The 16859-nt window shown below is 35.9% G+C and overlaps 1 protein-coding gene across 1 annotated transcript in view; it reads right to left on the bottom strand.

Moving 5' to 3' along the window:
* Nucleotides 1-16859, bottom strand: part of ccbe1 (collagen and calcium binding EGF domains 1) — a 47731-nt gene that overhangs the window by 19071 nt on the left and 11801 nt on the right. The window lies entirely within an intron of this gene.

Genomic DNA, 16859 nt, shown 5'->3' with positions numbered 1-16859 from the left:
TAAAACTCTTCACTGGCTGCCAGTTTCTTTCAGGAACAACTTTAAAATTCTGGTTCTTACTTTCAGATCTATTCATGGTCAGACCTTCCATCACTGATCTGATCCAGTCTTACACCCCAGCTCGGGCTCTGAGGTCTGTAGATCAGAATCTACTGAAGGTTCCTCGCACAGGGTTCAGGACCAGAGGAGAGAAATCCTTCCAGACTGTTGCTCCTAAGCTTTGGAACGACCTTCCTCTCTCTTTGCGCTTGATGGATCTACTGACTCCTTTAAGAAACATCTTAAAATGTTTTTATTTGTTCAGGCTTTTCCTTGATTTTCTGGAACTCCTGTTATGTTATCAGTTTTATCTTGACCTTTTAAGTATATACTTTATTGAATATTGTTTTGATTGTTTAAGCGCTTTGTGACCCTGGTCTAGAAAAGCGCTATACAAATAAAAATTACTTAATTACTTAACTTAAGTGTATTCATGTGTTTAACATACATTGTTTGACTTTATTGAATGCATGGATGCAAAGACTGATCAGGTACACAAGATATGGAGGGGTTACCAAACTTTATTCCAAGATGTAGTTAAATCCAGAAGTCTTTGAATGTCGTGGATTGTCTTGTGTCTTACAAGTTGGGAAAGTTGTGTTTATGTGTGTGGTGTTGTGTAACTTCATGTGCTCACAGCAGTTTGATCTGGTTGTAGTTTTGGCTATGACTGACTTTTCGCAAACTTTCATTGATGATCAAAGTTTATTTTCAAACAGGACTGTTTATGATTTTTTTTTGCAGATGTTGAAATTTTTCTATTTGTAAAGTTTGTCGAGCTTTGAATCACTGGCAAGGTTTTAATGGCTGAACTTAATTATAGTTACCAGATGTTAGAATATTTTACTTCCTTTTCTTTTACTCATCCTCATAATAATTAAAGAAAATGTTGGAATACTAGATCTAAATCCTGACATATAAACACAGTTGCTCAGAAAAATGGATAATTTCTTAAGATTATAGTAATAATAAATAGTTTACCTGACTTAGGACTCTTGCTAACATTGGATTTAAATTCAAAATAAAAGTTTTTATGCATATGAACAACTTTTTAATAATCGATTATTTTTCCCTGCTTGGCTAGAGATTTTTTCGAGAGAGTTGATCTGAGGATGAGTTGGTCGGCAAACCAGCTCTTTCAAATCACATCAAATCCCAGAAAATACAGAGAAGTCCAAAAACAAACGAGTCAGTCGAGGGAAAATAATCACAAGTCGGTCGAACAATTACACAACAAAATAAACATCTTGTCTATCAAGTGACCATGAGAGGAATCACTAACTCCAAAACTGAGCTGGATTCATATCTCTTTGTTAGTTTCTGTGTACAGGTGGACATCTTTTTTACATTTGAATACTAATTATAGCTTTGGTTTCATTCTTAGTTGAACCTTTCATCAATGAACCAGATATGATCACCTAACTCACCATACAGGGGTCTGTTTTTGTTTGTACAAAACTCTCTTTTCATTGAAATATTGACATTAGAAAATGATCTTAAGCTCCGCCCACTGAAAACACTGTTTTTTTTAGATTACATCTTGTTGACCATAACCACAACCACTCTGCTGTGATTGGTCAAAAATCAAGGTTTGTCACCGCTCGCCATCAAACCAGAAAGTCTCCACCTCCAAGGGACTCGTTGTATAAACAAAGCAGGGCTGGAGGAGGAGTGAAGCCATCATTACATCATAATGCACTCAACTTGTAACCTCTTGTTCGCCCAGATTTCAGAGCAACTTTATAAAGTAATTACTTCCAACCACCATCTTGTAATAATAAATATATATATGAGACGTTTACTATATAATATAATATCTTAAATCTAATATGTAAAATAAAATATTAAAATAAAAAAATGTTTTTATAACCCCCCCTTCTGTACATGTGGTTAGTTTAGCATGTTTTTTGTTGTTGTTATTATTCTATTAACATTATTATTATTATATTATTGTTTTCATTAATGTTTTTATTTTCGTTTTTTCTTATTGTTCTTAATATGTGTATTGTATGTCTTAATTTATTGTGATTGTATGTTTGATATACATTATTTTCAAACTGCTTAGATGAATTGGAATGTGGGAAGAATAAAGACATATCATAACGTAAGGCTTCCTTAAATCAATTTCCAAACAGCTGTATATCATATTTGATATTTTCTTTTATTCATTAGAAAAGTAACTTGTTATTTAAAAGTAGTTTGACCTTATTTCACATCAGTCTTAATATGTCATGGAAATGGAATTGCACTTCTTGATATAAACAGCAGAAACAAGTGTGGTAATGAACACAAACAGTTGATCGTAAATGTGCTTTTGCTTTTACTGTTAAATCTGCATGTGATTCCATTATTCACAGTGCTGTTCAGTACACAACACAGACGCCAAACTGGTGAGGAATCGAACCATCTTTCACAACAAATGGAAGCGCTGAGCAGGCTCGCTCACCGCACATGTGTCTCATGCAAATAAATCCAGAACAGATGTAGAACTCATCCATATTCATGAGAGCCAGAACAAAGGGGCAGACGTCCCAAATGCAACCAAGACACTTTTCACTTTTCACTTTTCTCCAGAAACAGACTTCACGACCTCATTTTCACGTCACCACCGAGTAATGAGCAGGAGAATTAGTTGACCTTTGACATGACCTTGTCAAATCCACATCACTTCACGTGTTCCAGAGCTTTCACGTTATTGTTTGGTCACCTGTGCCGCTTCGGTATCATTTTACAGACCCTCATATTCTTAATACAGCTTGGTCTAATCTACCAGGTGACCAGGAAGTGTCAACATAAACAAAAGTACTACAACAAAAGAACATCTGACACACAGAAACACATCTGAATTCCACTTGATAAAACTGCAGCCAAATTGTGATTACCGATTTGGCCGCAGGCAAATTAAAATACCAACCATTGCCTTATTTAATGGGAACAAACATCAGTCGATGCAGAATCTATAATCTCAAACGGGACTGAATACATTTCCGACATCAAGTGGGAATGTATTGTTCCTCACGATAACCATCAGAACGCTTGGTAATTAAGATTCCATTAACATTCAAGCGTTGTTGTGCGTCGACACCAGTAGATTGTGTTCCTGATTCAATCTCCCAATCATCCACTACTAAGACTGCAGTTCTTGTGAAACCAAGTCAACAAAGTGTTCCGTAGAAATGACCTAAAAAGTATCTTATTCCCAGCATCTACTCCTCGCAGCTGTTTTAGAAAAAACTGTTGATCTCATGGCCAAACTGCTGGTCACATGTTTATTCAAAGACCAATCAATGATGTCAAATACAAACTCGAAATCCCTGTCAATGATGTTTGACTTGAACCCTCTTTGTCTTAGCAAAACATACCGTTTATTTACTATGGTGTGTGTAACAGGAAGTATGAGTCTCATTAGAGATTTTTTTTTATTCTTGGAGGTTAAATACATCTTAATCTTCTCAGTGTTTGTCCTCTATCAAACACTCACTATGCAAATTCTATCCCTTCAACATGTATCATGTTTGACATCGATGAGTTACGTTCCTCAGCTTAACCACTGTTGGGTCACAGTATCGACATGATCATTGATCTACTTTGATTTCAACATGACAATGACTCGGAGGGCTTTGATCCATCCACAACCCTTGATGTTCCACATTGACTGAAGCAAGTTGAGCTCGCTGAGGGACCTTTGAATGATGAAGGAGGTATTTTAGACATAAGCAATCGAAAATAGATAACTGATGAGGAGGAGAATTATTATTTATGTATGAATCTTGATTCTAAACCATTATTTTGCCAACTAGAAATAAACATGTGGTAACCAACTACAACCAACCAACACACTCATCAGTAATTTGGTGTAATTTTCCCTGATAAAATTTTAAAACAAAATTATATTAAAGAAAAAGTAACTCAGTCTGTTACAATTGACAAAAGTTAACAACAAATAAAACGGAACATATCTGTATTTCAATTTAATTTTTAATATTTAAATGTATTTATTAAACTATTTTTATTAATAGTATAGTTAATATATATTTTTTCTTTAGATCATTATATATCTTTTAATGGCCAGAACTTGTTTATTTATTTTTCTAAATTTAGTTTATGTACTCAATAATTCTTAATCAAAATAGTACCTTACATCTATTTAATTATATTACGTGTCAAGTTGTTGCAACAATTTTTAAGTAATGTCATTCACAGTGTAATGTCAAAGTGACCTGACACATGAAAAAAAGTTTTTCCTTTTCCTTTTTTTTGAACTTGGATTGTAACGTGAAGCAATGACCGACAGTTATTCAATGTTTCACAAAAGAGAGCTGTGAGTACTTCTCTGAGGTCGATGTGTTTCTTACAAACACACTAAACACATATTCCTCCCAAACCATTCCTTATCAACATTTTATCACCCAATTATCTCCTCGCGGTTGTAGATCACATTTGTGTGGGCGCGTCCGACGTATGAATGACAGAAACCCCAAAGTAGTAATCACACAATGGGTTTCGAGCAAAAGAAACATGATGATGTGGTTCTTCAGAATGTGTTTCCCCAAAACTTCCAGACAGAAAAAGAATAATTTGGAAATGTCATAAAAAGCAGTCCCGGGAGAGAAACAAATCAGACAGGGATCGTTCTGCTTCCCCTGTAGGGGAAGGCATTTGGTCACGGTGGTAGGATGCTCCCCTCAGATTCCTTATTCCTCCTAACGTTCATAACCACTTGAAATTAAAGTGTGTCCAGGTGTTGTTTCTTTTCTTGACCTGCGTCCGGCAACTGTTGTCGGCAACTAAAGGCCAATTAAACAGACCACAGGGTTTCCAACATCAACTCAGCTGTGCAAGTGATTCATGCAGAAACACAAGAGGGGATGGTTAGTACTGGCAACTTCACATTGTGTTGGATGAAGATGTTTTCAAGTGTCGTTTTCTCTTGGGGCTTAAACTTTCTTAAATACTGCAATTCCCACTCCCCGTTTGTTTCTACTAGACAGCTCTAGGTGCAGCCTTTTATGACTACTTTGAGTTTTTTGAGTAAATAAAATATGCTTTTTATTATCCTACAAGATTAGGTTATCAAGAGAAGAAGAATAGTGATGGTCTGATGAAGCTTCGTGAAGCAGTGTCATGTTGTTCAGAGGTCAGTAGGTGGCGCCATAAGTTTAAAAATGATGTTTCATTAGAACAGTTGTTTAAAACAAAGGAAAATAGTGGAGAGACGCTATCTAGTGGACTCTGAAGATAATGACACTGTTTCTTGAAGCTTCATCAACACATCACTACCATCTAGTGGACTCTGAAGATAATGACACTGTTTCATGAAGCTTCATCAACACATCACTACCATCTAGTGGACTCTGAAGATAATGACACTGTTTCATGAAGCTTCATCAACACATCACTACCATCTAGTGGACTCTGAAGATAATGACACTGCTTCATGAAGCTTCATCAACACATCACTACCATCTAGTGGACTCTGAAGATAATGACACTGTTTCATGAAGCTTCATCAACACATCACTACCATCTAGTGGACTCTGAAGATAATGACACTGCTTCATGAAGCTTCATCAACACATCACTACCATCTAGTGGACTCTGAAGATAATGACACTGTTTCATGAAGCTTCATCAACACATCACTACCATCTAGTGGACTCTGAAGATAATGACACTGCTTCATGAAGCTTCATCAACACATCACTACCATCTAGTGGACTCTGAAAATAATGACACTGCTTCATGAAGCTTCATCAACACATCACTACCATCTAGTGGACTCTGAAGATAATGACACTGTTTCATGAAGCTTCATCAACACATCACTACCATCTAGTGGACTCTGAAGATAATGACACTGCTTCATGAAGCTTCATCAACACATCACTACCATCTAGTGGACTCTGAAGATAATGACACTGCTTCATGAAGCTTCATCAACACATCACTACCATCTAGTGGACTCTGAAGATAATGACACTGTTTCATGAAGCTTCATCAACACATCACTACCATCTAGTGAACTCTGAAGATAATGACACTGCTTCATGAAGCTCCATCAGACCATCACTAAAAAAGACCAGAATATAAAAAGAATGTATGGGTGGAATGATTATGAAACATATATAGCGTTTCATTACAGCCCCAGAAGATAAGCCTGTTATGATGGAATCTTCTTTCTTTGTTTTCTTTCTTAATTGTATAGTAAGTGTTTGCATATGGATTTTTTTTGTACATGTATTGTGTTTTTTAAATGTTATTGTATTGCCTTTTTACGTAGTTGCCAGGGGTCTCCTGATGAACACTAGCCTTTTGGCTAATTCTGGCTTTTCTAACCATGTGTAATCATGTGTTTTATGGAATTGCATTGTCCCCTTTTAACTAATTCAGATTTAAATCAACAAATCAACAAAACGAATAGATTAAAGATTCAAGATTCAATAGGTTTTTCATGATTTCATTCACATTAGTCTTGTCCTTTGTTCTCTTAAGTAACTTTGTGTGTCCAATATGATGTATTATTTTTATTGTTATTATCATTAGGGGTGTAAGAGAATATCGATATGGCAATACATCGCAATATTATTTTCCTGTATGGATACTCGACAGCACTGTATCAGTTTTTTTTTTCTAAAATTCTTTGTGTAACCATAGTTCTTTACGTCCTCCACAGCTACCGCAACAATGAAATCCAGCAAGATCTCGGTGATGACTGAGGACAAGAGGATACAGTGAGTGGATACATATTTTGGTTGGAAAACAAATGAAAGCAGTTACGACTTCATCATGCGATCTGTAAATTCTGCAACACCAGAGTCAAGTACCCAACAATACTACAACTATATCCTTGTTACTACACTATCACAACGTATCACAATAATCTCAATATATCGTAATGTGGCCACTGTATCGTGATACATATCGTATCACCAGATTCTTGCTAAGGGTATGTAACCCCTAGTTCACATACAGCAAATAATATTTCAACAAAGATGTAATATGCACATTATTGGCTTTTCGAAATGCTACCAATTTTATCTAGAAATACCAGGACAATGTGAAATAACCAAAGCCAGGAAGAGTTATTTCTGTGATTTGATTTTACTCTATTTTTTATAAAGTTTTGTTTTCCATTCTTTTGGCTATCCCTGGATGAAACTTGGTGAATGAGCAGGAGCGAATAGAGCCATTCAATTAAATGACAAATAAGAAAACAACTAAAAAAAACATTCTGAATCCAAGGTATTTGCACAACCAAATACAATAATCTGTAATTTGGCCCATTGTCAACATTTATGTGTCATAAATAGTGGGTGTTATTTATCAAAAATAATAAAAGACGATTTCAAAGAACTTGCAACATTGGGTGTTTGGCTGGTGAAAGCTTCAACATTTGTAATGCATTATGGGATATTAAGTGTGAGAATGAGATTGAAATAAGCGATAGAAAGATTTGGCCTAGACTCTAGCATCATGATGTTTTAAGTTGTTAAATGAATCTCAGCTCTTGTATCTTTGAGTCATGTTTTAGTGGAGGATCTATTTGAGATACACGACAAGCAATCTCACGTTTGCATCTCTTTTTTTTTTTAACCATTTTTTTGTGCATCTTCGAATAGAGATGTAGTGTTGAGTTACAGATATACTGCATTTAAAACACAACAGAGGATAGTTCCGGCCACAGAATGACATCAGCCACAGATCGTCTCTGTCGAAATGCGCCAAAACAATTCCAGTAAAACTATTTCACAGACCGAAGTGTCATGCAGATGAGAAACAGAGATAGAAAAGGTACTTAGTCATATTTTGATGCAAAACAATCCAAAAAAAGGGATTTGAGGAGCTGGATGGAAACTTAGGATGGATAAAGCATCTGAAATCCTTTAGTCCATTACTAGAGCCATAGGCTAGTGAATTACAATGTAACAGCATCACTGTTTTATTTTCACACTTGTTACGATCCATAAATCTCTGGTCACGATTAACATTCTTATTTTTACTATACAAAATATATAATGGTTACTTCTGCCCATTGTTGAGTTCATTTGCTTCCAGTTAAAAGGTACAGAGCAGAATAACGTCACTCAGGAATTTGTTGTCATTGTAAGAAGAGTGTTTTGAGCTATTTAAGGACACAAAGTGCCTGTTGTATCTGCATTAAATGAATATTTTCAATCCTAGTATTGTGTCTTTGTTGGGATGGCTTGATGGAGTTTCATGAAACAGCTTTAGTGCCCACAAGACAGAACTATCTGTTTTATCAATACATTGATACCAATCTGTTTTTATAACTGGCACTTATGAACTGCTCTGTGTCTGAACTAAGAGGATTTTACTTTTGGGCCTTTTTGGTTTGCAAAGGCCAAAAAGACCTAAAACCGTGACTACACCCTTATTATTACAACAGCTGGAAAGGAAGCTTTTAAACTTAATTAGAGGTCTGTAGCTGAAATATTAATCAAGTTAAAGACTTTTAAAAGTCTCCATGTCCTCCAACGTTTTGGCCTTTACCAGCTTCTGCGTCATTGTTCAGTATCTGTCTCTGGGTGAACGACCTCAACCACTGCATATGTAATTTGGAAGCCAAGGGAGGTCGTTCACCTTGACCTGAATACAACACAAGGGATAGCACAAACTTGTTTTTTTTCCTTGGGCCTCTGGGTCACCTTGACCCTGAGATATTACAAGGGATACCTCAAACTGTTTTTTTTCCCTGGGCCTCCTGGTCATCTTGACCCTGATTTTACACATGGGTTAAGTCCATGCAACCATGTTAAAGAAACAATATAACACTTTAAACTAAATTACACAGACTTTTACACTCTTGCAAGGTTTACAAAAACTCTGAGGTACTTTAGCTAGTAGTATAACTGTGCATAGGTCACACCCTTTTGTCTGCAGGCTTGGCATGTGTCCTGTGTATTTTATAATGATTCTTTATGGACACATTATTCCTGGAATGAATACTTTTTGTAAATGGTGGAAGAAAAAAAAGTGGAAAAATGAAAAAAGATAAGACTTTGAAAACACCTTTTCCAAGCGAGGGGTTTGGCTAGTTTTCGTTGCTTGCCAAAATTTACTTGGCAAATAACAGAGATTAAAAAACATTATAAGGTTTAAGTTTTTTCAAAAGCAGAATAGGTGGTCCAGTTGTTAAGTGTTGGAGACCCAGGTGGTACAGAGACTAATAGTACCATAAATGAGTTATATCTGTCTAAATAAAACCTCAATTGAAAAGTAATTACTTCCCACACCGCTCTTTCCATCTCAGCCATACATCCTAAAGAACTAATGGCAGCCCATTTGATCGGTATCATGGTACATTACCTTGGCCCTCTTGGTTAATGACCGCTGACTCAATGTTCTGGGCCCCCCGTCTGTGAGCTGCTACGTAGTCCTGAGTCATCTTATCGTCAAGAACAAATGAAGATAAAACGTCAAATGCCAATTTTAAATTTCCACTTCCTTTTCTGTGACAAACTCACAACAACGAGCTCTGAGAAATTCTAAGAAGCTCAAACTGATTGACCCAAGTATTTCCGGAGAACCGCGGCACACTCCACGAAGACGGCGAACCATCCAGCCAGGATATATTTTTAGGGTATGACATTGTTGACGGTGAGAATGTCACCAAAGAGTGGAAAGACCACTTATGAGCCGAACCGCTTCCGAGGGAGAGCTTGAAGATGAAAGACATTGTCATTATCAATCACTTTGGTTGAGGTCACTGGGGTGGTCTCAGATCTTCACAGCACCGAAGCCCCAGACGTTTATGTGGAAATGCTAAAAGCTCTTGAAGGACTGTAAGAGTGTAAGGAGTGGCTTGTGTTCTGGTTCCCTTCTCTTCAAATGTGAATCCATTCCAAATAACTGAGACATTTCTTGTCCTAAAGCAAAAAATATACTTTCAAATTCATGAGAAATGAACCCGACTCGCTGTCCAATGTCATACTGTAGATAACAAAATGGAATATTCTGTACAATAGACATGTTCGGTATGTTTAGGTCCGGAGCTCAGGTTAATATATATTGTTTATTGCGGGATTTATGCCAAATACCGAAATGATAGTAACCGTTGATGATTTTTTTCAATATTAAAATACATGTTAAGGGTTTCTTGCGATAACTGCCAGATTCGCTGAACATTTAGAGGACATGAGGCTTGAAATAAATCCAACTTTTCATTTGAAAGTTACAGTTTTCATCGGGTCATAATGTTGCAATCATGTGTATTACAAAACGGTGACTTCCCAATATATTTCATTACAATATATTGAAATAGTACTTCAGTACTGTATGCAAAAACATGTATATGCCAAACAGCAAGACCATAGAATTAACTGCGATATGGCGAGGGACGTATGAATCTACTGAATAGAGATTATGATTGAAATTCTATTATTCAAATTGGTCCGAAATTGTGATGATGAAGCAAAAAACGAATTCCAAAACTGAGTAGACAGTGGCTTTAAAACCGCCGTTTTACAACAGACGGGTAATGTAGCATAAAGTACAAGCCTGCTATTGACATAAGCTTTTAGGTATAATTCTATATATCTTATATTCTTAACCTGTATTTGACCTCAATTTGTTTTCCCATCAGTAACTACAGGGAAATCCATACTGACTACAATTGACGAAGTGTTGTCGGTCGATGAACAATCAATTAAAGCTACACAACTGGAACGCCTCTCTGGTAAATAAATAAAAGTCAGATCAATACTATTGAGCAAACAGCGTTCTTCGTGATCGCACGTCCGGACATAAACTGAAATGATGCCTTCATGAAGCTTCCATTGGTCGGTTCATTCAGGCAAGGAAATGATCGACTCAAGGGTTGTCGGTCGGAATGGCACGTTTTAAACAGAAATAACATGAAGGTAAACATTTATGTAAAAATCATTAAATATATATATATATTAAAATATCTACTTTTCATCTTTTGCTTGTATAATATAGGGAGGACATGACTGGAACAACCACTCTAAGGAAGCTTCCTGAGCAGATATTTAAGACACTTGGACTCTCTTAATGCAACGGATCAGCAGTTTTATTTATTGAATCCAATATTTTAGTTCTAGTTTCAATCCCCCTAATCTGTGAAAGAGTCTGATCAGGGCATTTCTACTGCTCAGTCTCAAGTCTTTGAACATATATGGGATTAAAAAATATATAAAAAGTTCATTTTAAAATGGGTTTTAAATGCAACAACACAATAACTCATTGAAAAGCAGCGTATGCCTTGTAAACAACGTTGAAATATGACAATGAAACAGTAGAGAAACTACACAAATGATAGAAAAGCCCACAAAAAACAAAAAGACACCCTTTTTTTTGGTAACTCTAGTAGCGGTCTGTTGGTCGGCGCAGAACCATTCACTCACCACTAGATGTCAACAGACATGTTAGATTTACATCCCACTGAAACCCACGTTGAGACGTTTAATGTGACAATTTATTCAGGGAAGAATGAGCGACTTCCTGCCAGCAATTTTCTAATCCCGGTTTTCTGTATCAGATTTCTGTTTCTTTCATCGTAATGTGAAACGTATGAGTTAAATTATGTACGTAATACACGTGTGATTTGTTGCTTAGTTACTTTGATAATAAGCAATAGTTTTTCTGCAAATGGATATTCAGAGTAATCAGAAGGTTTCTTTCTTTAAACTCATTAGTTTGTAATAACACTTTAGTGAGTGATCACTGGGGTGAAATTGGGTTTAAATCCTACATTTCACTTTAATTTGACTTAATGACTAGTTATTATTCCACCTCTTGTTAAGTGAACTCCTATAAAATATTTAACCATATGAATTGAAAGAAAATACATTCAAAGACATAAATAAATAAACATTTTTAGTGACTCATGGATTTCAGTGAGTACATAAACGATAGACGGTGGGAAAAACATTTCATCCTGTGTTCTATACATCAGCAGGTCTTTACCCACAGCATGACCAGAGCGTGACCACAGTGAAGGAAAAAAGAAAGAGATGGATGGATGAGAGTCGGCCAAACGAAACAAAAGTGGAAAACAAGTAAAAAGGATCCATTTGAAAACACACAAGAATCATAAAATATTGATATTTATAACGTAATTGAAAGTTCTGCTTCTTGAATAAAACATTACAACCTTATTTGACATCACAGAGAGGAAGTGAAGGGGGGGTGGGGTCAAGAGGATGTTTATTGTTGCTCCATCTCCATGGAATTCTCCAACATGTCCTCCCTTCCATTTGACACGATAGATTAAACTCGTCTCAATTTTTCACAATTCCTTTAAAGACATGTAATAGAGTGCGAAATGATGTAAAGTGTTTCCCCTGAAGTGATGCAAAACATTTGTTTTTCTGACACCCCGGCACGAAGGTGAAATATGTGACGGGATCTCAACCCGATATACGAGCCTCCCACTTCCCTCGTTTCTACCCCACATTGTGAAAAACCTTAGTGAGAGACTCATAAATTAAAAAATGGAGACTTCAGTCACAATAATTGTCGTATGCGTCAGAAGTACAAATGTAAAATATCAATTCAAACATGTCGCCGTGAGCCAAAACCAAATCATCTTTCAATACTGTCAAGAACATATTTTTCACTTTTGCCAAGTGATGAAAAGCTGCTGCTTTTCAATCGTTCATTCTATGTTACATTTTTCTATATGACGTCTACAACAATGCAGCGCGAAGAATGACTTTCTCTTGCCAAAGAAAGCAAATAAAAGTTACACCTTTTTATACGTTTGCTATCTTAAGTACCATAGAAGATTTGATATGAATAAAAAATGTGAACAACATAATGTTTTATGTCTTTTTTATACTATAAAGGACAATTATTGCTATCATTTTCTTAAATTCAAATAACCGTAACTTGAAATCATGAAAATTTAAAGGGCTACTCACTCAGATGTTTCATATGTTGAAGTCTTACTCTCCAAGACGCAGTAATCATGTTTTCAACGTATTACTTTATAAAGTTGCTCTGAAATCTGGGCGAACGAGAGGTTACGAGAGTCCATTATGACGTAATAATGGCTTCACTCCTCCTCCAGCCAGCTGTAATCATGCCCCGCTTTGTTTATACAACGAGTATCTTGGAGGTGGAGACTTCCGGGATTGATGACGCGCGGTGACAAACCTCAGTGATTGACCAATCACAGTAGAGTGGGTGTGGTTATGTTAACGAAGATTTTGTCTCCAGAAAAAAAGCGTGGCTTAAGATCATTTTTTAATGTCAATATTTCAATGAAAAGAGAGTTTTGTACAAACAAACACTGATGATAAAATAGAGTCAAAGATTTATTTGAGACATTAGTCCTTTAAGAGAAACTCTTGGCTTAATTTCTGTCTTTAATTATTTCCAATCAATGTTTGCCGCAGCAACTGTTCTCTCCACATCGCAATTTACAAAATATATAAACAACAATCCTTTTTATTCTCTCTTTAGTAACTAATAAAAACTCAGACTCAACAATACCTTATTGAAATACTTTTTCTTCTCTTTCCTTTTGGCTCTCTGGGCTGCAAGTTTCCACAAGAATGAAACGTCTTTTGCACGCAGAAACATTTAACTTTTCAGGTTTTCGTTTCCTCGATGAACTGATAAGAGCCGAAGTAATCGTCCTGCAAACTGTGAATTTGAATCCCCGATTCATATCTCTGTGAAGTGCGAGTCGGGGAATCGCTCGCACATGTGAGCGGACTACCACGACATCCATCCAGGATCGGGAGATTCTGAAGTGACGGCTTCTCTCGCTCTCTTGATCTTTGAGAGTAACAGCTGTCGTGTAACAGGATCTACAGTAGTCCGGCGTTTTCATACTTTCTGATCATGTATGGAAACCAGATGTCGGAGTTCCTGCCACGACAGGCCTCGGTTTAAAGTAACGATGTGTCAAGTGCATTTGCAAGAGAAGAAATGTGCAATATTTCACTGGCAGCTTCTGAACAGCATCAATTAGGCAAACAACTTCTGTTTTAAGTAGCATTTAACGGCGCTATTATTAGCCTGTTTTACAACTGGGACTAGTCCTGAAACATATTTTCCACAAGTTGAGAAACAGTTTGGACTTATTCCCAGCTCTTCGGACGAATAATTTATTAGTCCGAAGAGATGAGTTTTTTTTAAAAATGGTAAACTGTATTAGCTCACTATGCTACTCTTGCCTAAAAACAATTTATGGTTGCGAGTATACCCAAAACATTTTGATAGTAATCCCAGATGTGATTATGTATAATCATTTCCCTGAACGAGGCGGCTGCCTTCAAACAAGAGAGCGAGAACCGACTTGTTTCGTTGTTGGCACCGTTGACTGTTTTGTGCATATGCTAGTTTTTCTTCACTTTCAACCCCAAAAACAAGCTGCGCCGTTATCAGTGAATACTTTCACGGGCTCCTGAGCTACAATCTGATAACCTGCGTTTACTGTAACTAAATATTAGAGACAGGGGAAATATTGAAAACCAGAAATTATACTATTAAAAATTCTTCAATAAAGTCTTTGGACGTTGAGCAAATTCAAAATGTGTAAAGGTTGGTGTTGCCAAGATACTAAAACGTTGAACTCGATACTGATATTACTGATGGAAATAATATACAATTTATATCATTTTCATTACCACCAGGACAAAAGACCCCCAAATTTCAAATAAATTAAATAACCTCTGCTACCTCATTTACATAACCACACGTTAAATATTTATGTTAAAAATAGTTGTGCAAAAACAAACCATGATAAGAAGTTTCGATGCTATTGAAAATGAGTATCATGTCCGGATACAACATTTTAGTATCAATCCTCTTTTCAGTCTCGATACTTTGGACAACCCTAGTACAAATATGTACAATTTTACTACATTTTGGCACAATTCCAGTAAGTTACAGTCCAAGTATTCCTTGTGACAGGCTGGCGTCCTGTCCAGGGTGTCCCCCTGGATAAGAGAGTCATTGGTAGAAAGTGATTGAATAGATTTAATTTTAATAATCAAATATTTGATTAAGAACAAGGTAACATTGTTGGATGTTAAAAAGCTTTAGACAATGACCATTTCGCTTATTTAAAAAAACATGACAATTAAATAATATTTTGAGTAATTTTCATTTCAACGCTTTTGCCTTGTGATTGAAAATATTTGGCAAAAAATACACTTTTTTATTTGTTTTATTTTGGCATTTCTTACGGCTAAAAAAACCTGAAAAACTGAAGATCCACCATGACACAAAACAAAATCACGATCACCAAAATAAAATCGTAACAATGTACACAAGGTATAAAATATTGATGTGCATCTTATCATGTTGTAAATGCACCAAATATTCTGTCCCAATGGAGAAATATATCTTTAAAATTCTGTGTAATTTTCCCACAAATGTCATATAATAATGAATAATAATACAGATCATATAACCATTACATCTATTTGATGGTGTGGTAAAAAATGCTATTAAGACTAGGGATGAAGGATTAATCGAATTTGCAGTATAATCGCGATATTGAAAAATGCGATAATTATAGCGCAAAGGACATTACAATCTAAGCACGTTTTTGGAGGATTTTTTAATTAGTATAAATTAATTAGTTTAATTAGTGTGTGTAATTAAAGTAACTAAATAAACTTCCCTTTATTGCAATTTATTTGAAAGCTTTTTTTTTATCTTAAAAATGGCTTGATAACTTTATCTTAACAATCACAAGGAAATACATTTTACTATAAAGTGAATTATTTATTGTGTTAGAGAAAAACGAGGACATTGAAAATATAATCGTATATTTAATCACAATGTTTAGAACAAAAATAATTAGATTATTTTCTATAATCGTTCAACTCTAATTAAGACAAATGACTCAAATATAATTAATTAAAATAAAGCCTCCAATCCCATCTTCAAAGACTGTAACATTTTGAGTAAAAATCACCTTCTGTAAACTAAATGTCAGATTAGTCAGTAATAAAGAGCCAATTTCTTAAGTTTAATAGAATAAATCTTGCTCGACCCAAAACTTTTATAGGAACGTTTTAAGTAATTCTTATAAAAACGTCTTGACGAACGAAGCTGGATGACTGTTTTTTTATATATCAGATGAAATATGTCAAAGCAAGCGAAAGTAAAATGCGGAGCCAAAAAGGTACTTAATGTACATTTTCATCTCATGGATGCTTAAAGAATATCAAACAGCTGTGCTCTACGAGAAAGTATCGAGTTGCACCTGAGCGTCTTTTTTATTAGAAGCACAGATCTCTGGTCCACGGAGAGAGATGCTAATCATATACTTTCCATAGAGTTACTTCTGAGCTTAACATTCAGGGGATTTGACAAGCGGTAGCCTGGCTTTACTCTGCCAGAAACACATCCAAATGTCACGCCTACTATGGTTTGAAGCTTTTGCCAAAACATATACTTCATCCCGGCATTATCACAGGATAGACAGCTGCAGTTTGTAGGTAGAAGCCTCTCAAACTCACGATGGAGACACCAGTCCGACTCAAACGGTAATTGTTCGGTGCAAAGAAAAAAAGTCAATGTGAAAAGCAGATTTGTGAATTGAGGGAAATACGGCCTTTGGCTGTTGTTGCCAGGTTGAATAAGCAGATTAAAGTAATCATTGAGGGAAAAAAAAAATTGGACCCACTCTGTGTTGGACTCTATCTGCTGATGAAGCATTAAATCACTTCCTGTTTGGCAGTAAGAGGAACATCTGAATTATTTATGACAACTTTCAGGATGAAAATAAACAATGACTATGCGGGGGGATGAAGAGTAGAGCAACTATGTCTCCAAAAATACCAATGAAGTTGATTTGCGCGCTGTTACGGTAACGT

This window comes from Callionymus lyra, chromosome 5 (assembly GCF_982586985.1).
Source record: "Callionymus lyra chromosome 5, fCalLyr1.hap1.1, whole genome shotgun sequence".
Classification (NCBI taxonomy): Eukaryota; Metazoa; Chordata; class Actinopteri; order Syngnathiformes; family Callionymidae; genus Callionymus; species Callionymus lyra.
This window is presented reverse-complemented; position numbering and strand designations above follow the sequence as displayed.